This window comes from Passer domesticus, chromosome 9 (genome assembly GCF_036417665.1).
Source record: "Passer domesticus isolate bPasDom1 chromosome 9, bPasDom1.hap1, whole genome shotgun sequence".
NCBI classification, from domain to species: domain Eukaryota; kingdom Metazoa; phylum Chordata; class Aves; order Passeriformes; family Passeridae; genus Passer; species Passer domesticus.
In genome coordinates this window covers 24,258,964-24,281,414 of record NC_087482.1, presented here as the reverse complement: position 1 = coordinate 24,281,414, position 22,451 = coordinate 24,258,964, and the positions used below count along the sequence as shown (strand labels likewise).

Below are 22,451 nucleotides of genomic sequence, written 5' to 3'. Positions count from 1 at the left end.
CTGCTACCTTGGATGCTGCACTCAAGCCCAGCACCCATCTCAGGGGTGAGTAGTGTGTCCCTGCTGACCCCACAGGCTGAACCCTGCTTTTCTGGGATCCATTCCTGGGAAATGGAAAGATTTTTCTCTAAGGTACTCCAACAGGGAAAATCCAAGATACAACAGATAAGATATCCCTGGAACCATCCAAACAGATGAGGCAAGAGCTGAAGGTAAGAGAAGGTGGGTGCATTTCCCTCATGCTTCCCCTGGGAGTCAGCAGCCAGGGGGCTTTGGCTGCACAGATGGACACGCCATGCCCGGCACAGTGGGAAGGGATCCATGGCAGCCTTGCTGCCCCGCTGCTGCTTTCACGCCCTGCAGGGCTGTTTCCCAGCCTGGCCTGGTTGCAGCTTCTGCCCAGCCTCTGTAGGAAGTTATTTGGCATCAGCTGACAGGCCATGCCCAAACTGTAAGACACCCTGAGATCCCCCACTATATCCAGCCCTGCAGATTAGGAAAAGGGTGGCTGTTTGGAGGTGGAAGTGCTCTCATCATGCCACTGTAACCTGGCCATTTTCCTGCTCCATAAATTTCACAAATATTACCTCTGATGCCACCGTTCAAGTGGGGAACAGCCCCATCTGATGCAGCTGTCTCCCTTCCTTTGTCAAGAGATGGACATAGTGCTTCAGTGGAAGGTGGCATTTCTTGAAGGAAGCACTCCATCTTCGGTGCGAGCCCCTGCTGCAGGATGGAAGGCAAAGCCAGACACGGGCACAGGCACAGCAGGTAATTGCTGTGCCGGGCTCAGGCCTGGCCGGGGCTGTGTGGCAGCAGCTCTTCCCCCAGGGCCTGCCCTTGCCCGGCCCGGCAGCAGCCAAAGCTGGAGGCGCCTCGGCTTCCAGGCCTCTGGAGCTGGTTCAGAGCCCCGGGGAAACGGGACTGGTGCAGCAACGTCCCTGGCGCTGCAGCTGCTGCGGAGCTGGCCCTGAGTGCCCAGAGGCCCAAGGCACAGGAGCAGCCCCGAGCGGGAGCCCTGCCGCCAGCCCAGGGCCAGAGCCAGCCCTGGCACACAATGGAAACAGTTCTCATCTTGGTTTGCTTCCAGACTGGGATGCTGGGAAGGATTCTCCATTAGCCTGGCGCTCTGAAGTTGTGAAGCCCTCTGAGCATTCTGCAGGTATGTTCTCACTGTCCCACCAAGGCGTAATGTTTGACTGACTGGTAAGAAGCAGGTGACAGAAGCTTCTGTGGCTGTTGTGTTACAGGCGTGTCTGCAGGGACGACCTCACCAACTCCTACCTTGGATGCTGCACAAAAGCCCAGCTCCCATGGCAGGGGTGAGTAGTGTGTCCCTGCTGACCCCTCAGGCTGAGCCCTGCTTTTGTGGGGTCCATTCCTGGGAAATGGAACTACTTTCTTTTAAGGTCCTCCGACAGGAGAGACCAAAGTCATGGCAGGCAGGAAATTCCAGGACCCATTAGAAATCATGTGGCAAATGCTGAAGGAATGTCTGCAGAGAAGACAAGGTGGGTGCATTTCCCTCATGCTGCTCCTGGGACTCAGCAGCCGGGGGCTTTGGATGCACATCTGGACACGCCGTGCCCGGCACAGCAGGAAGGGATCCCTGGCAGCCTTGCTGCCCCGCTGCTGCTTTCACGCCCTGCAGGGCTGTTTCCCAGCCTGGCCTGGCTGCAGCTTCTGCCCAGCCTCTGCAGGAAGGCATTTGGCATCAGCTGGCAGACAGCCCGAAATGCACCACAGGCCATGCCCACCCTCAGATCCCCTGCAATTTCCTGGTGTCCAGGCAGATCAGATGTTGGGGCTGTTTGGGGAAGGAAGCAGCCTTGGGTTGTCCCAAAATCCTGGGTGTTTTCTGATCCTTATGCATTCCTTTCACAAGTGATGCCTCCTGAAATTGTCCCCTTCCCCATTCCCAGTCAGGAATGTTTTCATCTGATCCAGCTGTCTCTTTTCCATTCTCCAGAAATGAAAGGAGAGCCTGCCGAGAAAGAAGCATTTCCCGGAGGAAGCAGTGGTTGCATGCCAGCCTCAGCTCCAGGAAGGGAGGCCATGCCAGGCACAGGCACAGGAGGTAATTGCTGTGCCTCTGGGCCTGAGCCCTGCTGAGGCTTGAGCTGCCCTCTCTGCTGTTTGGCAGTGCGGGCACAGCCTGGACTAGAGCAGCACAGCCCAGGGGAATTATCCCGAGCAGGCTCAGGGCACTGAGCAGTCCTGCTGGGGTCCCTCCATGGGAGACATGTCCTGAAACCTGGCAGCGACTGCACGGGGTGCCCACGGTGGGGAAAGGACAGAGGGGGAGAGCAAGGCTCCAGTGTGTCCTGAGAGGGCCTGGCTGTTTGCCCTTGGGATCTGGGGGGTTTCCCCACAGAAGGAGGGCAGGAGGGACAGAGGGAGGGCAGGATGGATAGCTGTGGCACTGCCTGCTGCAGTTTTCCCCCATGCTTTAGGGAGGATTTCTTCTGTGTGTGAGGGGGAGAGTCCCAGGTCCCTGCACTGCTGCAGCCACCCCTCCCAGGGATGTTGCTGAGGGCAGGGAAAGAGTGTGGAGAGTGACCAGGAGCCAGCCCAGAGCTCCCCAGGCCCCTGGGCAGCTTTGGCCATGTCTATTCACATCTGGCTCCCATGGCCTTACCCGACTCCCTGGCAGTGCCCAGTTCCCTGTGGCAGAAAGAGATCCCAGCACACACTGGAAAATGTTCTCATCTGTGCTGCATTGTAGATGAGGGTGCTGGGAAGGCTTCTCCATCAGCTTGGATGAATAAAGTTTTGAAGCCCTTGGAGCCTCCTGCAGGTATGTTCTCAGTGTGCCACCAAGGAAGAATTGTAGACAAGCGGGCAGGCACCAGGTGACAGAAGCTTCTGTGGCTATTGTGTTACAGATGTGTCTACAGGGAAGACTTCTCCAGCTGCTACCTTGGATGCTGCACTCAAGCCCAGCACCCATCTCAGGGGTGAGTAGTGTGTCCCTGCTGACCCCACAGGCTGAACCCTGCTTTTCTGGGATCCATTCCTGGGAAATGGAAAGATTTTTCTCTAAGGTACTCCAACAGGGAAAATCCAAGATACAACAGATAAGATATCCCTGGAACCATCCAAACAGATGAGGCAAGAGCTGAAGGTAAGAGAAGGTGGGTGCATTTCCCTCATGCTTCCCCTGGGAGTCAGCAGCCAGGGGGCTTTGGCTGCACAGATGGACACGCCATGCCCGGCACAGTGGGAAGGGATCCATGGCAGCCTTGCTGCCCCGCTGCTGCTTTCACGCCCTGCAGGGCTGTTTCCCAGCCTGGCCTGGTTGCAGCTTCTGCCCAGCCTCTGTAGGAAGTTATTTGGCATCAGCTGACAGGCCATGCCCAAACTGTAAGACACCCTGAGATCCCCCACTATATCCAGCCCTGCAGATTAGGAAAAGGGTGGCTGTTTGGAGGTGGAAGTGCTCTCATCATGCCACTGTAACCTGGCCATTTTCCTGCTCCATAAATTTCACAAATATTACCTCTGATGCCACCGTTCAAGTGGGGAACAGCCCCATCTGATGCAGCTGTCTCCCTTCCTTTGTCAAGAGATGGACATAGTGCTTCAGTGGAAGGTGGCATTTCTTGAAGGAAGCACTCCATCTTCGGTGCGAGCCCCTGCTGCAGGATGGAAGGCAAAGCCAGACACGGGCACAGGCACAGCAGGTAATTGCTGTGCCGGGCTCAGGCCTGGCCGGGGCTGTGTGGCAGCAGCTCTTCCCCCAGGGCCTGCCCTTGCCCGGCCCGGCAGCAGCCAAAGCTGGAGGCGCCTCGGCTTCCAGGCCTCTGGAGCTGGTTCAGAGCCCCGGGGAAACGGGACTGGTGCAGCAACGTCCCTGGCGCTGCAGCTGCTGCGGAGCTGGCCCTGAGTGCCCAGAGGCCCAAGGCACAGGAGCAGCCCCGAGCGGGAGCCCTGCCGCCAGCCCAGGGCCAGAGCCAGCCCTGGCACACAATGGAAACAGTTCTCATCTTGGTTTGCTTCCAGACTGGGATGCTGGGAAGGATTCTCCATTAGCCTGGCGCTCTGAAGTTGTGAAGCACTCTGAGCATTCTGCAGGTATGTTCTCACTGTCCCACCAAGGCGTAATGTTTGACTGACTGGTAAGAACCAGGTGACAGAAGCTTCTGTGGCTGTTGTGTTACAGGCGTGTCTGCAGGGACGACCTCACCAACTCCTACCTTGGATGCTGCACAAAAGGCCAGCTCCCATGGCAGGGGTGAGTAGTGTGTCCCTGCTGACCCCTCAGGCTGAGCCCTGCTTTTGTGGGGTCCATTCCTGGGAAATGGAACTACTTTCTCTTAAGGTCCTCTGACAGGAAAGACCAAAGACATGGCAGGCAGGAAATTCCAGGACCCATTAGAAATCATGTGGCAAATGCTGAAGGAACGTCTGCAGAGAAGACAAGGTGGGTGCATTTCCCTCATGCTGCTCCTGGGAGTCAGCAGCCGGGGGCGTTGGCTGCACATCTGGACACGCCGTGCCCGGCACAGCAGGAAGGGATCCATGGCAGCCTTGCTGCCCCGCTGCTGCTTTCATGCCCTGCAGGGCTGTTTCCCAGCCTGGCCTGGCTGCAGCTTCTGCCCAGCCTCTGCAGGAAGGCATTTGGCATCAGCTGGCAGACAGCCCGAAATGCACCACAGGCCATGCCCACCCTCAGATCCCCTGCAATTTCCTGGTGTCCAGGCAGATCAGATGTTGGGGCTGTTTGGGGAAGGAAGCAGCCTTGGGTTGTCCCAAAATCCTGGGTGTTTTCTGATCCTTATGCATTCCTTTCACAAGTGATGCCTCCTGAAATTGTCCCCTTCCCCATTCCCAGTCAGGAATGTTTTCATCTGATCCAGCTGTCTCTTTTCCATTCTCCAGAAATGAAAGGAGAGCCTGCCGAGAAAGAAGCATTTCCCGGAGGAAGCAGTGGTTGCATGCCAGCCTCAGCTCCAGGAAGGGAGGCCATGCCAGGCACAGGCACAGGAGGTAATTGCTGTGCCTCTGGGCCTGAGCCCTGCTGAGGCTTGAGCTGCCCTCTCTGCTGTTTGGCAGTGCGGGCACAGCCTGGACTAGAGCAGCACAGCCCAGGGGAATTATCCCGAGCAGGCTCAGGGCACTGAGCAGTCCTGCTGGGGTCCCTCCATGGGAGACATGTCCTGAAACCTGGGAGCGACTGCACGGGGTGCCCACGGTGGGGAAAGGACAGAGGGGGAGAGCAACGCTGCAGTGTGTCCTGAGAGGGCCTGGCTGTTTGCCCTTGGGATCTGGGGGGTTTCCCCACAGAAGGAGGGCAGGAGGGACAGAGGGAGGGCAGGATGGATAGCTGTGGCACTGCCTGCTGCAGTTTTCCCCCATGCTTTAGGGAGGATTTCTTCTGTGTGTGAGGGGGAGAGTTCCAGGTTCCTGCACTGCTGCAGCCACCCCTCCCAGGGATGTTGCTGAGGGCAGGGAAAGAGTGTGGAGAGTGACCAGGAGCCAGCCCAGAGCTCCCCAGGCCCCTGGGCAGCTTTGGCCATGTCTATTCACATCTGGCTCCCACGGCCTTACCCGACTCCCTGGCAGTGCCCAGTTCCCTGTGGCAGAAAGAGATCCCAGCACACACTGGAAAATGTTCTCATCTGTGCTGCATTGTAGATGAGGGTGCTGGGAAGGCTTCTCCATCAGCTTGGATGAATAAAGTTTTGAAGCCCTTGGAGCCTCCTGCAGGTATGTTCTCAGTGTGCCACCAAGGAAGAATTGTAGACAAGCGGGCAGGCACCAGGTGACAGAAGCTTCTGTGGCTATTGTGTTACAGATGTGTCTACAGGGAAGACTTCTCCAGCTGCTACCTTGGATGCTGCACTCAAGCCCAGCACCCATCTCAGGGGTGAGTAGTGTGTCCCTGCTGACCCCACAGGCTGAACCCTGCTTTTCTGGGATCCATTCCTGGGAAATGGAAATATTTTTCTCTAAGGTACTCCAACAGGGAAAATCCAAGATACAACAGATAAGATATCCCTGGAACCATCCAAACAGATGAGGCAAGAGCTGAAGGAACCCCTGCAGACAAGAGAAGGTGGGTGCATTTCCCTCATGCTTCCCCTGGGACTCAGCAGCCGGGGGCTTTGGCTGCACTTCTGGACACGCCGTGCCTGGCACAGTGGGAAGGGATCCATGGCAGCCTCGCTGCCGCGCTGCTGCTTTCACGCCCTGCAGGGCTGTTTCCCAGCCTGGCCTGGCTGCAGCTTCTGCCCAGCCTCTGTCGGAAGTTATTTGGCATCAGCTGACAGGCCATGCCCTAACTGTAACACACCCTGAGATCCCCCACTATATCCAGCCCTGCAGATTAGGAAAAGGGTGGCTGTTTGGTGGTGGAAGTGCTCTCATCATTCCACTGTAACCTGGCCATTTTCCTGCTCCATAAATTTCACAAATATTACCTCTGATGCCACCGCCCAAGTGGGAAACAGCTCCATCTGATGCAGCTGTCTCCCTTCCTTTGTCAAGAGATGGACATAGTGCTTCAGTGGAAGGTGGCATTTCTTGAAGGAAGCACTCCATCTTCGGTGCCAGCCCCTGCTGCAGGAAGGAAGGCGATGGCAGACACGGGCACAGGCACAGCAGGTAATTGCTCTGCCGGGCTCAGCCCTGGCCGGGGCTGTGTGTCACCAGCTGTTCCCCCAGGGCCTGCCCTTGCCCGGCCTTGCAGCAGCTAAAGCTGGAGGCGCCTCGGCTTCCAGGCCTCTGGAGCTGGTTCAGAGCCCCGGGGAAACGGGACTGGTGCAGCAACGTCCCTGGCGCTGCAGCTGCTGCGGAGCTGGCCCTGAGTGCCCAGAGGCCCAAGGCACAGGAGCAGCCCCGAGCGGGAGCCCTGCCGCCAGCCCAGGGCCAGAGCCAGCCCTGGCACACAATGGAAACAGTTCTCATCTTGGTTTGCTTCCAGACTGGGATGCTGGGAAGGATTCTCCATTAGCCTGGCGCTCTGAAGTTGTGAAGCACTCTGAGCATTCTGCAGGTATGTTCTCACTGTCCCACCAAGGCGTAATGTTTGACTGACTGGTAAGAACCAGGTGACAGAAGCTTCTGTGGCTGTTGTGTTACAGGCGTGTCTGCAGGGACGACCTCACCAACTCCTACCTTGGATGCTGCACAAAAGGCCAGCTCCCATGGCAGGGGTGAGTAGTGTGTCCCTGCTGACCCCTCAGGCTGAGCCCTGCTTTTGTGGGGTCCATTGCTGGGAAATGGAACTACTTTCTCTTAAGGTCCTCTGACAGGAGAGACCAAAGACATGGCAGGCAGGAAATTCCAGGACCCATTAGAAATCATGTGGCAAATGCTGAAGGAACGTCTGCAGAGAAGACAAGGTGGGTGCATTTCCCTCATGCTGCTCCTGGGACTCAGCAGCCGGGGGCTTTGGCTGCACATCTGGACACGCCGTGCCCGGCACAGCAGGAAGGGATCCATGGCAGCCTCGCTGCCCCGCTGCTGCTTTCACGCCCTGCAGGGCTGTTTCCCAGCCTGGCCTGGCTGCAGCTTCTGCCCAGCCTCTGCAGGAAGGCATTTGGCATCAGCTGGCAGACAGCCCCAATTGCACCACAGGCCATGCCCACCCTCAGATGCCCTGCAATTTCCTGGTGTCCAGGCAGATCAGATGTTGGGGCTGTTTGGGGAAGGAAGCAGCCTTGGGTTGTCCCAAAATCCTGGGTGTTTTCTGATCCTTATGCATTCCTTTCACAAGTGATGCCTCCTGAAATTGTCCCCTTCCCCATTCCCAGTCAGGAATGTTTTCATCTGATCCAGCTGTCTCTTCTCCATTCTCCAGAAATGAAAGGAGAGCCTGCGGAGAAAGAAGCATTTCCCGGAGGAAGCAGTGGTTGCATGCCAGCCTCAGCTCCAGGAAGGGAGGCCATGCCAGGCACAGGCACAGGAGGTAATTGCTGTGCCTCTGGGCCTGAGCCCTGCTGAGGCTTGAGCTGCCCTCTCTGCTGTTTGGCAGTGCGGGCACAGCCTGGACTAGAGCAGCACAGCCCAGGGGAATTATCCCGAGCAGGCTCAGGGCACTGAGCAGTCCTGCTGGGGTCCCTCCATGGGAGACATGTCCTGAAACCTGGCAGCGACTGCACGGGGTGCCCACGGTGGGGAAAGGACAGAGGGGGAGAGCAAGGCTCCAGTGTGTCCTGAGAGGGCCTGGCTGTTTGCCCTTGGGATCTGGGGGGTTTCCCCACAGAAGGAGGGCAGGAGGGACAGAGGGAGGGCAGGATGGATAGCTGTGGCACTGCCTGCTGCAGTTTTCCCCCATGCTTTAGGGAGGATTTCTTCTGTGTGTGAGGGGGAGAGTCCCAGGTCCCTGCACTGCTGCAGCCACCCCTCCCAGGGATGTTGCTGAGGGCAGGGAAAGAGTGTGGAGAGTGACCAGGAGCCAGCCCAGAGCTCCCCAGGCCCCTGGGCAGCTTTGGCCATGTCTATTCACATCTGGCTCCCATGGCCTTACCCGACTCCCTGGCAGTGCCCAGTTCCCTGTGGCAGAAAGAGATCCCAGCACACACTGGAAAATGTTCTCATCTGTGCTGCATTGTAGATGAGGGTGCTGGGAAGGCTTCTCCATCAGCTTGGATGAATAAAGTTTTGAAGCCCTTGGAGCCTCCTGCAGGTATGTTGTCAGTGTGCCACCAAGGAAGAACTGTAGACAAGCGGGCAGGCACCAGGTGACAGAAGCTTCTGTGTCTATTGTGTTACAGATGTGTCTACAGGGAAGACTTCTCCAGCTGCTACCTTGGATGCTGCACTCAAGCCCAGCACCCATCTCAGGGGTGAGTAGTGTGTCCCTGCTGACCCCACAGGCTGAACCCTGCTTTTCTGGGATCCATTCCTGGGAAATGGAACTATTTTTCTCTAAGGTACTCCAACAGGGAAATTCCAAGATACAACAGATAAGATATCCCTGGAACCATCCAAACAGATGAGGCAAGAGCTGAAGGAACCCCTGCAGACAAGAGAAGGTGGGTGCATTTCCCTCATGCTTCCCCTGGGAGTCAGCAGCCAGGGGGCTTTGGCTGCACAGATGGACACGCCATGCCCGGCACAGTGGGAAGGGATCCATGGCAGCCTCGCTGCCCCGCTGCTGCTTTCACGCCCTGCAGGGCTGTTTCCCAGCCTGGCCTGGTTGCAGCTTCTGCCCAGCCTCTGTAGGAATTTATTTGGCATCAGCTGACAGGCCATGCCCAAACTGTAAGACACCCTGAGATCCCCCACTATATCCAGCCCTGCAGATTAGGAAAAGGGTGGCTGTTTGGAGGTGGAAGTGCTCTCATCATGCCACTGTAACCTGGCCATTTTCCTGCTCCATAAATTTCACAAATATTACCTCTGATGCCACCGCCCAAGTGGGGAACAGCCCCATCTGATGCAGCTGTCTCCCTTCCTTTGTCAAGAGATGGACATAGTGCTTCAGTGGAAGGTGGCATTTCTTGAAGGAAGCACTCCATCTTCGGTGCGAGCCCCTGCTGCAGGAAGGAAGGCAAAGCCAGACACGGGCACAGGCACAGCAGGTAATTGCTGTGCCGGGCTCAGGCCTGGCCGGGGCTGTGTGGCAGCAGCTCTTCCCCCAGGGCCTGCCCTTGCCCGGCCCGGCAGCAGCCAAAGCTGGAGGCGCCTCGGCTTCCAGGCCTCTGGAGCTGGTTCAGAGCCCCGGGGAAACCGGACTGGTGCAGCAACGTCCCTGGCGCTGCAGCTGCTGCGGAGCTGGCCCTGAGTGCCCAGAGGCCCAAGGCACAGGAGCAGCCCCGAGCGGGAGCCCTGCCGCCAGCCCAGGGCCAGAGCCAGCCCTGGCACACAATGGAAACAGTTCTCATCTTGGTTTGCTTCCAGACTGGGATGCTGGGAAGGATTCTCCATTAGCCTGGCGCTCTGAAGTTGTGAAGCCCTCTGAGCATTCTGCAGGTATGTTCTCACTGTCCCACCAAGGCGTAATGTTTGACTGACTGGTAAGAAGCAGGTGACAGAAGCTTCTGTGGCTGTTGTGTTACAGGCGTGTCTGCAGGGACGACCTCACCAACTCCTACCTTGGATGCTGCACAAAAGGCCAGCTCCCATGGCAGGGGTGAGTAGTGTGTCCCTGCTGACCCCTCAGGCTGAGCCCTGCTTTTGTGGGGTCCATTCCTGGGAAATGGAACTACTTTCTCTTAAGGTCCTCTGACAGGAAAGACCAAAGACATGGCAGGCAGGAAATTCCAGGACCCATTAGAAATCATGTGGCAAATGCTGAAGGAACGTCTGCAGAGAAGACAAGGTGGGTGCATTTCCCTCATGCTGCTCCTGGGAGTCAGCAGCCGGGGGCGTTGGCTGCACATCTGGACACGCCGTGCCCGGCACAGCAGGAAGGGATCCATGGCAGCCTTGCTGCCCCGCTGCTGCTTTCATGCCCTGCAGGGCTGTTTCCCAGCCTGGCCTGGCTGCAGCTTCTGCCCAGCCTCTGCAGGAAGGCATTTGGCATCAGCTGGCAGACAGCCCGAAATGCACCACAGGCCATGCCCACCCTCAGATCCCCTGCAATTTCCTGGTGTCCAGGCAGATCAGATGTTGGGGCTGTTTGGGGAAGGAAGCAGCCTTGGGTTGTCCCAAAATCCTGGGTGTTTTCTGATCCTTATGCATTCCTTTCACAAGTGATGCCTCCTGAAATTGTCCCCTTCCCCATTCCCAGTCAGGAATGTTTTCATCTGATCCAGCTGTCTCTTTTCCATTCTCCAGAAATGAAAGGAGAGCCTGCCGAGAAAGAAGCATTTCCCGGAGGAAGCAGTGGTTGCATGCCAGCCTCAGCTCCAGGAAGGGAGGCCATGCCAGGCACAGGCACAGGAGGTAATTGCTGTGCCTCTGGGCCTGAGCCCTGCTGAGGCTTGAGCTGCCCTCTCTGCTGTTTGGCAGTGCGGGCACAGCCTGGACTAGAGCAGCACAGCCCAGGGGAATTATCCCGAGCAGGCTCAGGGCACTGAGCAGTCCTGCTGGGGTCCCTCCATGGGAGACATGTCCTGAAACCTGGGAGCGACTGCACGGGGTGCCCACGGTGGGGAAAGGACAGAGGGGGAGAGCAACGCTGCAGTGTGTCCTGAGAGGGCCTGGCTGTTTGCCCTTGGGATCTGGGGGGTTTCCCCACAGAAGGAGGGCAGGAGGGACAGAGGGAGGGCAGGATGGATAGCTGTGGCACTGCCTGCTGCAGTTTTCCCCCATGCTTTAGGGAGGATTTCTTCTGTGTGTGAGGGGGAGAGTTCCAGGTTCCTGCACTGCTGCAGCCACCCCTCCCAGGGATGTTGCTGAGGGCAGGGAAAGAGTGTGGAGAGTGACCAGGAGCCAGCCCAGAGCTCCCCAGGCCCCTGGGCAGCTTTGGCCATGTCTATTCACATCTGGCTCCCACGGCCTTACCCGACTCCCTGGCAGTGCCCAGTTCCCTGTGGCAGAAAGAGATCCCAGCACACACTGGAAAATGTTCTCATCTGTGCTGCATTGTAGATGAGGGTGCTGGGAAGGCTTCTCCATCAGCTTGGATGAATAAAGTTTTGAAGCCCTTGGAGCCTCCTGCAGGTATGTTCTCAGTGTGCCACCAAGGAAGAATTGTAGACAAGCGGGCAGGCACCAGGTGACAGAAGCTTCTGTGGCTATTGTGTTACAGATGTGTCTACAGGGAAGACTTCTCCAGCTGCTACCTTGGATGCTGCACTCAAGCCCAGCACCCATCTCAGGGGTGAGTAGTGTGTCCCTGCTGACCCCACAGGCTGAACCCTGCTTTTCTGGGATCCATTCCTGGGAAATGGAAATATTTTTCTCTAAGGTACTCCAACAGGGAAAATCCAAGATACAACAGATAAGATATCCCTGGAACCATCCAAACAGATGAGGCAAGAGCTGAAGGAACCCCTGCAGACAAGAGAAGGTGGGTGCATTTCCCTCATGCTTCCCCTGGGACTCAGCAGCCGGGGGCTTTGGCTGCACTTCTGGACACGCCGTGCCTGGCACAGTGGGAAGGGATCCATGGCAGCCTCGCTGCCGCGCTGCTGCTTTCACGCCCTGCAGGGCTGTTTCCCAGCCTGGCCTGGCTGCAGCTTCTGCCCAGCCTCTGTCGGAAGTTATTTGGCATCAGCTGACAGGCCATGCCCTAACTGTAACACACCCTGAGATCCCCCACTATATCCAGCCCTGCAGATTAGGAAAAGGGTGGCTGTTTGGTGGTGGAAGTGCTCTCATCATTCCACTGTAACCTGGCCATTTTCCTGCTCCATAAATTTCACAAATATTACCTCTGATGCCACCGCCCAAGTGGGAAACAGCTCCATCTGATGCAGCTGTCTCCCTTCCTTTGTCAAGAGATGGACATAGTGCTTCAGTGGAAGGTGGCATTTCTTGAAGGAAGCACTCCATCTTCGGTGCCAGCCCCTGCTGCAGGAAGGAAGGCGATGGCAGACACGGGCACAGGCACAGCAGGTAATTGCTCTGCCGGGCTCAGCCCTGGCCGGGGCTGTGTGTCACCAGCTGTTCCCCCAGGGCCTGCCCTTGCCCGGCCTTGCAGCAGCTAAAGCTGGAGGCGCCTCGGCTTCCAGGCCTCTGGAGCTGGTTCAGAGCCCCGGGGAAACGGGACTGGTGCAGCAACGTCCCTGGCGCTGCAGCTGCTGCGGAGCTGGCCCTGAGTGCCCAGAGGCCCAAGGCACAGGAGCAGCCCCGAGCGGGAGCCCTGCCGCCAGCCCAGGGCCAGAGCCAGCCCTGGCACACAATGGAAACAGTTCTCATCTTGGTTTGCTTCCAGACTGGGATGCTGGGAAGGATTCTCCATTAGCCTGGCGCTCTGAAGTTGTGAAGCACTCTGAGCATTCTGCAGGTATGTTCTCACTGTCCCACCAAGGCGTAATGTTTGACTGACTGGTAAGAACCAGGTGACAGAAGCTTCTGTGGCTGTTGTGTTACAGGCGTGTCTGCAGGGACGACCTCACCAACTCCTACCTTGGATGCTGCACAAAAGGCCAGCTCCCATGGCAGGGGTGAGTAGTGTGTCCCTGCTGACCCCTCAGGCTGAGCCCTGCTTTTGTGGGGTCCATTGCTGGGAAATGGAACTACTTTCTCTTAAGGTCCTCTGACAGGAGAGACCAAAGACATGGCAGGCAGGAAATTCCAGGACCCATTAGAAATCATGTGGCAAATGCTGAAGGAACGTCTGCAGAGAAGACAAGGTGGGTGCATTTCCCTCATGCTGCTCCTGGGACTCAGCAGCCGGGGGCTTTGGCTGCACATCTGGACACGCCGTGCCCGGCACAGCAGGAAGGGATCCATGGCAGCCTCGCTGCCCCGCTGCTGCTTTCACGCCCTGCAGGGCTGTTTCCCAGCCTGGCCTGGCTGCAGCTTCTGCCCAGCCTCTGCAGGAAGGCATTTGGCATCAGCTGGCAGACAGCCCCAATTGCACCACAGGCCATGCCCACCCTCAGATGCCCTGCAATTTCCTGGTGTCCAGGCAGATCAGATGTTGGGGCTGTTTGGGGAAGGAAGCAGCCTTGGGTTGTCCCAAAATCCTGGGTGTTTTCTGATCCTTATGCATTCCTTTCACAAGTGATGCCTCCTGAAATTGTCCCCTTCCCCATTCCCAGTCAGGAATGTTTTCATCTGATCCAGCTGTCTCTTCTCCATTCTCCAGAAATGAAAGGAGAGCCTGCGGAGAAAGAAGCATTTCCCGGAGGAAGCAGTGGTTGCATGCCAGCCTCAGCTCCAGGAAGGGAGGCCATGCCAGGCACAGGCACAGGAGGTAATTGCTGTGCCTCTGGGCCTGAGCCCTGCTGAGGCTTGAGCTGCCCTCTCTGCTGTTTGGCAGTGCGGGCACAGCCTGGACTAGAGCAGCACAGCCCAGGGGAATTATCCCGAGCAGGCTCAGGGCACTGAGCAGTCCTGCTGGGGTCCCTCCATGGGAGACATGTCCTGAAACCTGGCAGCGACTGCACGGGGTGCCCACGGTGGGGAAAGGACAGAGGGGGAGAGCAAGGCTCCAGTGTGTCCTGAGAGGGCCTGGCTGTTTGCCCTTGGGATCTGGGGGGTTTCCCCACAGAAGGAGGGCAGGAGGGACAGAGGGAGGGCAGGATGGATAGCTGTGGCACTGCCTGCTGCAGTTTTCCCCCATGCTTTAGGGAGGATTTCTTCTGTGTGTGAGGGGGAGAGTCCCAGGTCCCTGCACTGCTGCAGCCACCCCTCCCAGGGATGTTGCTGAGGGCAGGGAAAGAGTGTGGAGAGTGACCAGGAGCCAGCCCAGAGCTCCCCAGGCCCCTGGGCAGCTTTGGCCATGTCTATTCACATCTGGCTCCCATGGCCTTACCCGACTCCCTGGCAGTGCCCAGTTCCCTGTGGCAGAAAGAGATCCCAGCACACACTGGAAAATGTTCTCATCTGTGCTGCATTGTAGATGAGGGTGCTGGGAAGGCTTCTCCATCAGCTTGGATGAATAAAGTTTTGAAGCCCTTGGAGCCTCCTGCAGGTATGTTGTCAGTGTGCCACCAAGGAAGAACTGTAGACAAGCGGGCAGGCACCAGGTGACAGAAGCTTCTGTGTCTATTGTGTTACAGATGTGTCTACAGGGAAGACTTCTCCAGCTGCTACCTTGGATGCTGCACTCAAGCCCAGCACCCATCTCAGGGGTGAGTAGTGTGTCCCTGCTGACCCCACAGGCTGAACCCTGCTTTTCTGGGATCCATTCCTGGGAAATGGAACTATTTTTCTCTAAGGTACTCCAACAGGGAAATTCCAAGATACAACAGATAAGATATCCCTGGAACCATCCAAACAGATGAGGCAAGAGCTGAAGGAACCCCTGCAGACAAGAGAAGGTGGGTGCATTTCCCTCATGCTTCCCCTGGGAGTCAGCAGCCAGGGGGCTTTGGCTGCACAGATGGACACGCCATGCCCGGCACAGTGGGAAGGGATCCATGGCAGCCTCGCTGCCCCGCTGCTGCTTTCACGCCCTGCAGGGCTGTTTCCCAGCCTGGCCTGGTTGCAGCTTCTGCCCAGCCTCTGTAGGAATTTATTTGGCATCAGCTGACAGGCCATGCCCAAACTGTAAGACACCCTGAGATCCCCCACTATATCCAGCCCTGCAGATTAGGAAAAGGGTGGCTGTTTGGAGGTGGAAGTGCTCTCATCATGCCACTGTAACCTGGCCATTTTCCTGCTCCATAAATTTCACAAATATTACCTCTGATGCCACCGCCCAAGTGGGGAACAGCCCCATCTGATGCAGCTGTCTCCCTTCCTTTGTCAAGAGATGGACATAGTGCTTCAGTGGAAGGTGGCATTTCTTGAAGGAAGCACTCCATCTTCGGTGCGAGCCCCTGCTGCAGGAAGGAAGGCAAAGCCAGACACGGGCACAGGCACAGCAGGTAATTGCTGTGCCGGGCTCAGGCCTGGCCGGGGCTGTGTGGCAGCAGCTCTTCCCCCAGGGCCTGCCCTTGCCCGGCCCGGCAGCAGCCAAAGCTGGAGGCGCCTCGGCTTCCAGGCCTCTGGAGCTGGTTCAGAGCCCCGGGGAAACCGGACTGGTGCAGCAACGTCCCTGGCGCTGCAGCTGCTGCGGAGCTGGCCCTGAGTGCCCAGAGGCCCAAGGCACAGGAGCAGCCCCGAGCGGGAGCCCTGCCGCCAGCCCAGGGCCAGAGCCAGCCCTGGCACACAATGGAAACAGTTCTCATCTTGGTTTGCTTCCAGACTGGGATGCTGGGAAGGATTCTCCATTAGCCTGGCGCTCTGAAGTTGTGAAGCCCTCTGAGCATTCTGCAGGTATGTTCTCACTGTCCCACCAAGGCGTAATGTTTGACTGACTGGTAAGAAGCAGGTGACAGAAGCTTCTGTGGCTGTTGTGTTACAGGCGTGTCTGCAGGGACGACCTCACCAACTCCTACCTTGGATGCTGCACAAAAGGCCAGCTCCCATGGCAGGGGTGAGTAGTGTGTCCCTGCTGACCCCTCAGGCTGAGCCCTGCTTTTGTGGGGTCCATTCCTGGGAAATGGAACTACTTTCTCTTAAGGTCCTCTGACAGGAAAGACCAAAGACATGGCAGGCAGGAAATTCCAGGACCCATTAGAAATCATGTGGCAAATGCTGAAGGAACGTCTGCAGAGAAGACAAGGTGGGTGCATTTCCCTCATGCTGCTCCTGGGAGTCAGCAGCCGGGGGCGTTGGCTGCACATCTGGACACGCCGTGCCCGGCACAGCAGGAAGGGATCCATGGCAGCCTTGCTGCCCCGCTGCTGCTTTCATGCCCTGCAGGGCTGTTTCCCAGCCTGGCCTGGCTGCAGCTTCTGCCCAGCCTCTGCAGGAAGGCATTTGGCATCAGCTGGCAGACAGCCCGAAATGCACCACAGGCCATGCCCACCCTCAGATCCCCTGCAATTTCCTGGTGTCCAGGCAGATCAGATGTTGGGGCTGTTTGGGGAAGGAAGCAGCCTTGGGTTGTCCCAAAATCCTGGGTGTTTTCTGATCCTTATGCATTCCTTTCACAAGTGATGCCTCCTGAAATTGTCCCCTTCCCCATTCCCAGTCAGGAATGTTTTCATCTGATCCAGCTGTCTCTTTTCCATTCTCCAGAAATGAAAGGAGAGCCTGCCGAGAAAGAAGCATTTCCCGGAGGAAGCAGTGGTTGCATGCCAGCCTCAGCTCCAGGAAGGGAGGCCATGCCAGGCACAGGCACAGGAGGTAATTGCTGTGCCTCTGGGCCTGAGCCCTGCTGAGGCTTGAGCTGCCCTCTCTGCTGTTTGGCAGTGCGGGCACAGCCTGGACTAGAGCAGCACAGCCCAGGGGAATTATCCCGAGCAGGCTCAGGGCACTGAGCAGTCCTGCTGGGGTCCCTCCATGGGAGACATGTCCTGAAACCTGGGAGCGACTGCACGGGGTGCCCACGGTGGGGAAAGGACAGAGGGGGAGAGCAACGCTGCAGTGTGTCCTGAGAGGGCCTGGCTGTTTGCCCTTGGGATCTGGGGGGTTTCCCCACAGAAGGAGGGCAGGAGGGACAGAGGGAGGGCAGGATGGATAGCTGTGGCACTGCCTGCTGCAGTTTTCCCCCATGCTTTAGGGAGGATTTCTTCTGTGTGTGAGGGGGAGAGTTCCAGGTTCCTGCACTGCTGCAGCCACCCCTCCCAGGGATGTTGCTGAGGGCAGGGAAAGAGTGTGGAGAGTGACCAGGAGCCAGCCCAGAGCTCCCCAGGCCCCTGGGCAGCTTTGGCCATGTCTATTCACATCTGGCTCCCACGGCCTTACCCGACTCCCTGGCAGTGCCCAGTTCCCTGTGGCAGAAAGAGATCCCAGCACACACTGGAAAATGTTCTCATCTGTGCTGCATTGTAGATGAGGGTGCTGGGAAGGCTTCTCCATCAGCTTGGATGAATAAAGTTTTGAAGCCCTTGGAGCCTCCTGCAGGTATGTTCTCAGTGTGCCACCAAGGAAGAATTGTAGACAAGCGGGCAGGCACCAGGTGACAGAAGCTTCTGTGGCTATTGTGTTACAGATGTGTCTACAGGGAAGACTTCTCCAGCTGCTACCTTGGATGCTGCACTCAAGCCCAGCACCCATCTCAGGGGTGAGTAGTGTGTCCCTGCTGACCCCACAGGCTGAACCCTGCTTTTCTGGGATCCATTCCTGGGAAATGGAAATATTTTTCTCTAAGGTACTCCAACAGGGAAAATCCAAGATACAACAGATAAGATATCCCTGGAACCATCCAAACAGATGAGGCAAGAGCTGAAGGAACCCCTGCAGACAAGAGAAGGTGGGTGCATTTCCCTCATGCTTCCCCTGGGACTCAGCAGCCGGGGGCTTTGGCTGCACTTCTGGACACGCCGTGCCTGGCACAGTGGGAAGGGATCCATGGCAGCCTCGCTGCCGCGCTGCTGCTTTCACGCCCTGCAGGGCTGTTTCCCAGCCTGGCCTGGCTGCAGCTTCTGCCCAGCCTCTGTCGGAAGTTATTTGGCATCAGCTGACAGGCCATGCCCTAACTGTAACACACCCTGAGATCCCCCACTATATCCAGCCCTGCAGATTAGGAAAAGGGTGGCTGTTTGGTGGTGGAAGTGCTCTCATCATTCCACTGTAACCTGGCCATTTTCCTGCTCCATAAATTTCACAAATATTACCTCTGATGCCACCGCCCAAGTGGGAAACAGCTCCATCTGATGCAGCTGTCTCCCTTCCTTTGTCAAGAGATGGACATAGTGCTTCAGTGGAAGGTGGCATTTCTTGAAGGAAGCACTCCATCTTCGGTGCCAGCCCCTGCTGCAGGAAGGAAGGCGATGGCAGACACGGGCACAGGCACAGCAGGTAATTGCTCTGCCGGGCTCAGCCCTGGCCGGGGCTGTGTGTCACCAGCTGTTCCCCCAGGGCCTGCCCTTGCCCGGCCTTGCAGCAGCTAAAGCTGGAGGCGCCTCGGCTTCCAGGCCTCTGGAGCTGGTTCAGAGCCCCGGGGAAACGGGACTGGTGCAGCAACGTCCCTGGCGCTGCAGCTGCTGCGGAGCTGGCCCTGAGTGCCCAGAGGCCCAAGGCACAGGAGCAGCCCCGAGCGGGAGCCCTGCCGCCAGCCCAGGGCCAGAGCCAGCCCTGGCACACAATGGAAACAGTTCTCATCTTGGTTTGCTTCCAGACTGGGATGCTGGGAAGGATTCTCCATTAGCCTGGCGCTCTGAAGTTGTGAAGCACTCTGAGCATTCTGCAGGTATGTTCTCACTGTCCCACCAAGGCGTAATGTTTGACTGACTGGTAAGAACCAGGTGACAGAAGCTTCTGTGGCTGTTGTGTTACAGGCGTGTCTGCAGGGACGACCTCACCAACTCCTACCTTGGATGCTGCACAAAAGGCCAGCTCCCATGGCAGGGGTGAGTAGTGTGTCCCTGCTGACCCCTCAGGCTGAGCCCTGCTTTTGTGGGGTCCATTGCTGGGAAATGGAACTACTTTCTCTTAAGGTCCTCTGACAGGAGAGACCAAAGACATGGCAGGCAGGAAATTCCAGGACCCATTAGAAATCATGTGGCAAATGCTGAAGGAACGTCTGCAGAGAAGACAAGGTGGGTGCATTTCCCTCATGCTGCTCCTGGGACTCAGCAGCCGGGGGCTTTGGCTGCACATCTGGACACGCCGTGCCCGGCACAGCAGGAAGGGATCCATGGCAGCCTCGCTGCCCCGCTGCTGCTTTCACGCCCTGCAGGGCTGTTTCCCAGCCTGGCCTGGCTGCAGCTTCTGCCCAGCCTCTGCAGGAAGGCATTTGGCATCAGCTGGCAGACAGCCCCAATTGCACCACAGGCCATGCCCACCCTCAGATGCCCTGCAATTTCCTGGTGTCCAGGCAGATCAGATGTTGGGGCTGTTTGGGGAAGGAAGCAGCCTTGGGTTGTCCCAAAATCCTGGGTGTTTTCTGATCCTTATGCATTCCTTTCACAAGTGATGCCTCCTGAAATTGTCCCCTTCCCCATTCCCAGTCAGGAATGTTTTCATCTGATCCAGCTGTCTCTTCTCCATTCTCCAGAAATGAAAGGAGAGCCTGCGGAGAAAGAAGCATTTCCCGGAGGAAGCAGTGGTTGCATGCCAGCCTCAGCTCCAGGAAGGGAGGCCATGCCAGGCACAGGCACAGGAGGTAATTGCTGTGCCTCTGGGCCTGAGCCCTGCTGAGGCTTGAGCTGCCCTCTCTGCTGTTTGGCAGTGCGGGCACAGCCTGGACTAGAGCAGCACAGCCCAGGGGAATTATCCCGAGCAGGCTCAGGGCACTGAGCAGTCCTGCTGGGGTCCCTCCATGGGAGACATGTCCTGAAACCTGGCAGCGACTGCACGGGGTGCCCACGGTGGGGAAAGGACAGAGGGGGAGAGCAAGGCTCCAGTGTGTCCTGAGAGGGCCTGGCTGTTTGCCCTTGGGATCTGGGGGGTTTCCCCACAGAAGGAGGGCAGGAGGGACAGAGGGAGGGCAGGATGGATAGCTGTGGCACTGCCTGCTGCAGTTTTCCCCCATGCTTTAGGGAGGATTTCTTCTGTGTGTGAGGGGGAGAGTCCCAGGTCCCTGCACTGCTGCAGCCACCCCTCCCAGGGATGTTGCTGAGGGCAGGGAAAGAGTGTGGAGAGTGACCAGGAGCCAGCCCAGAGCTCCCCAGGCCCCTGGGCAGCTTTGGCCATGTCTATTCACATCTGGCTCCCATGGCCTTACCCGACTCCCTGGCAGTGCCCAGTTCCCTGTGGCAGAAAGAGATCCCAGCACACACTGGAAAATGTTCTCATCTGTGCTGCATTGTAGATGAGGGTGCTGGGAAGGCTTCTCCATCAGCTTGGATGAATAAAGTTTTGAAGCCCTTGGAGCCTCCTGCAGGTATGTTGTCAGTGTGCCACCAAGGAAGAACTGTAGACAAGCGGGCAGGCACCAGGTGACAGAAGCTTCTGTGTCTATTGTGTTACAGATGTGTCTACAGGGAAGACTTCTCCAGCTGCTACCTTGGATGCTGCACTCAAGCCCAGCACCCATCTCAGGGGTGAGTAGTGTGTCCCTGCTGACCCCACAGGCTGAACCCTGCTTTTCTGGGATCCATTCCTGGGAAATGGAACTATTTTTCTCTAAGGTACTCCAACAGGGAAATTCCAAGATACAACAGATAAGATATCCCTGGAACCATCCAAACAGATGAGGCAAGAGCTGAAGGAACCCCTGCAGACAAGAGAAGGTGGGTGCATTTCCCTCATGCTTCCCCTGGGAGTCAGCAGCCAGGGGGCTTTGGCTGCACAGATGGACACGCCATGCCCGGCACAGTGGGAAGGGATCCATGGCAGCCTCGCTGCCCCGCTGCTGCTTTCACGCCCTGCAGGGCTGTTTCCCAGCCTGGCCTGGTTGCAGCTTCTGCCCAGCCTCTGTAGGAATTTATTTGGCATCAGCTGACAGGCCATGCCCAAACTGTAAGACACCCTGAGATCCCCCACTATATCCAGCCCTGCAGATTAGGAAAAGGGTGGCTGTTTGGAGGTGGAAGTGCTCTCATCATGCCACTGTAACCTGGCCATTTTCCTGCTCCATAAATTTCACAAATATTACCTCTGATGCCACCGCCCAAGTGGGGAACAGCCCCATCTGATGCAGCTGTCTCCCTTCCTTTGTCAAGAGATGGACATAGTGCTTCAGTGGAAGGTGGCATTTCTTGAAGGAAGCACTCCATCTTCGGTGCGAGCCCCTGCTGCAGGAAGGAAGGCAAAGCCAGACACGGGCACAGGCACAGCAGGTAATTGCTGTGCCGGGCTCAGGCCTGGCCGGGGCTGTGTGGCAGCAGCTCTTCCCCCAGGGCCTGCCCTTGCCCGGCCCGGCAGCAGCCAAAGCTGGAGGCGCCTCGGCTTCCAGGCCTCTGGAGCTGGTTCAGAGCCCCGGGGAAACCGGACTGGTGCAGCAACGTCCCTGGCGCTGCAGCTGCTGCGGAGCTGGCCCTGAGTGCCCAGAGGCCCAAGGCACAGGAGCAGCCCCGAGCGGGAGCCCTGCCGCCAGCCCAGGGCCAGAGCCAGCCCTGGCACACAATGGAAACAGTTCTCATCTTGGTTTGCTTCCAGACTGGGATGCTGGGAAGGATTCTCCATTAGCCTGGCGCTCTGAAGTTGTGAAGCCCTCTGAGCATTCTGCAGGTATGTTCTCACTGTCCCACCAAGGCGTAATGTTTGACTGACTGGTAAGAAGCAGGTGACAGAAGCTTCTGTGGCTGTTGTGTTACAGGCGTGTCTGCAGGGACGACCTCACCAACTCCTACCTTGGATGCTGCACAAAAGGCCAGCTCCCATGGCAGGGGTGAGTAGTGTGTCCCTGCTGACCCCTCAGGCTGAGCCCTGCTTTTGTGGGGTCCATTCCTGGGAAATGGAACTACTTTCTTTTAAGGTCCTCCGACAGGAGAGACCAAAGTCATGGCAGGCAGGAAATTCCAGGACCCATTAGAAATCATGTGGCAAATGCTGAAGGAATGTCTGCAGAGAAGACAAGGTGGGTGCATTTCCCTCATGCTGCTCCTGGGACTCAGCAGCCGGGGGCTTTGGATGCACATCTGGACACGCCGTGCCCGGCACAGCAGGAAGGGATCCCTGGCAGCCTTGCTGCCCCACTGCTGCTTTCACGCCCTGCAGGGCTGTTTCCCAGCCTGGCCTGGCTGCAGCTTCTGCCCAGCCTCTGCAGGAAGGCATTTGGCATCAGCTGGCAGACAGCCCGAAATGCACCACAGGCCATGCCCACCCTCAGATCCCCTGCAATTTCCTGGTGTCCAGGCAGATCAGATGTTGGGGCTGTTTGGGGAAGGAAGCAGCCTTGGGTTGTCCCAAAATCCTGGGTGTTTTCTGATCCTTATGCATTCCTTTCACAAGTGATGCCTCCTGAAATTGTCCCCTTCCCCATTCCCAGTCAGGAATGTTTTCATCTGATCCAGCTGTCTCTTTTCCATTCTCCAGAAATGAAAGGAGAGCCTGCGGAGAAAGAA

At 57.4% G+C, this 22,451-nt stretch overlaps 1 long non-coding RNA gene across 1 annotated transcript in view; it reads left to right on the top strand.

The window, feature by feature from the left end:
- The first annotated feature begins 1,247 nt into the window (after nt 1–1,247).
- LOC135308324 (uncharacterized) overlaps nt 1,248–22,451 on the top strand; it is a 172,265-nt gene continuing 151,061 nt past the window's right edge. Inside the window, exon 1 of the long non-coding RNA XR_010368805.1 lies at nt 1,248–1,322. This is a non-coding gene — a long non-coding RNA (uncharacterized LOC135308324). The remainder of the gene's footprint in view (nt 1,323–22,451) is intronic.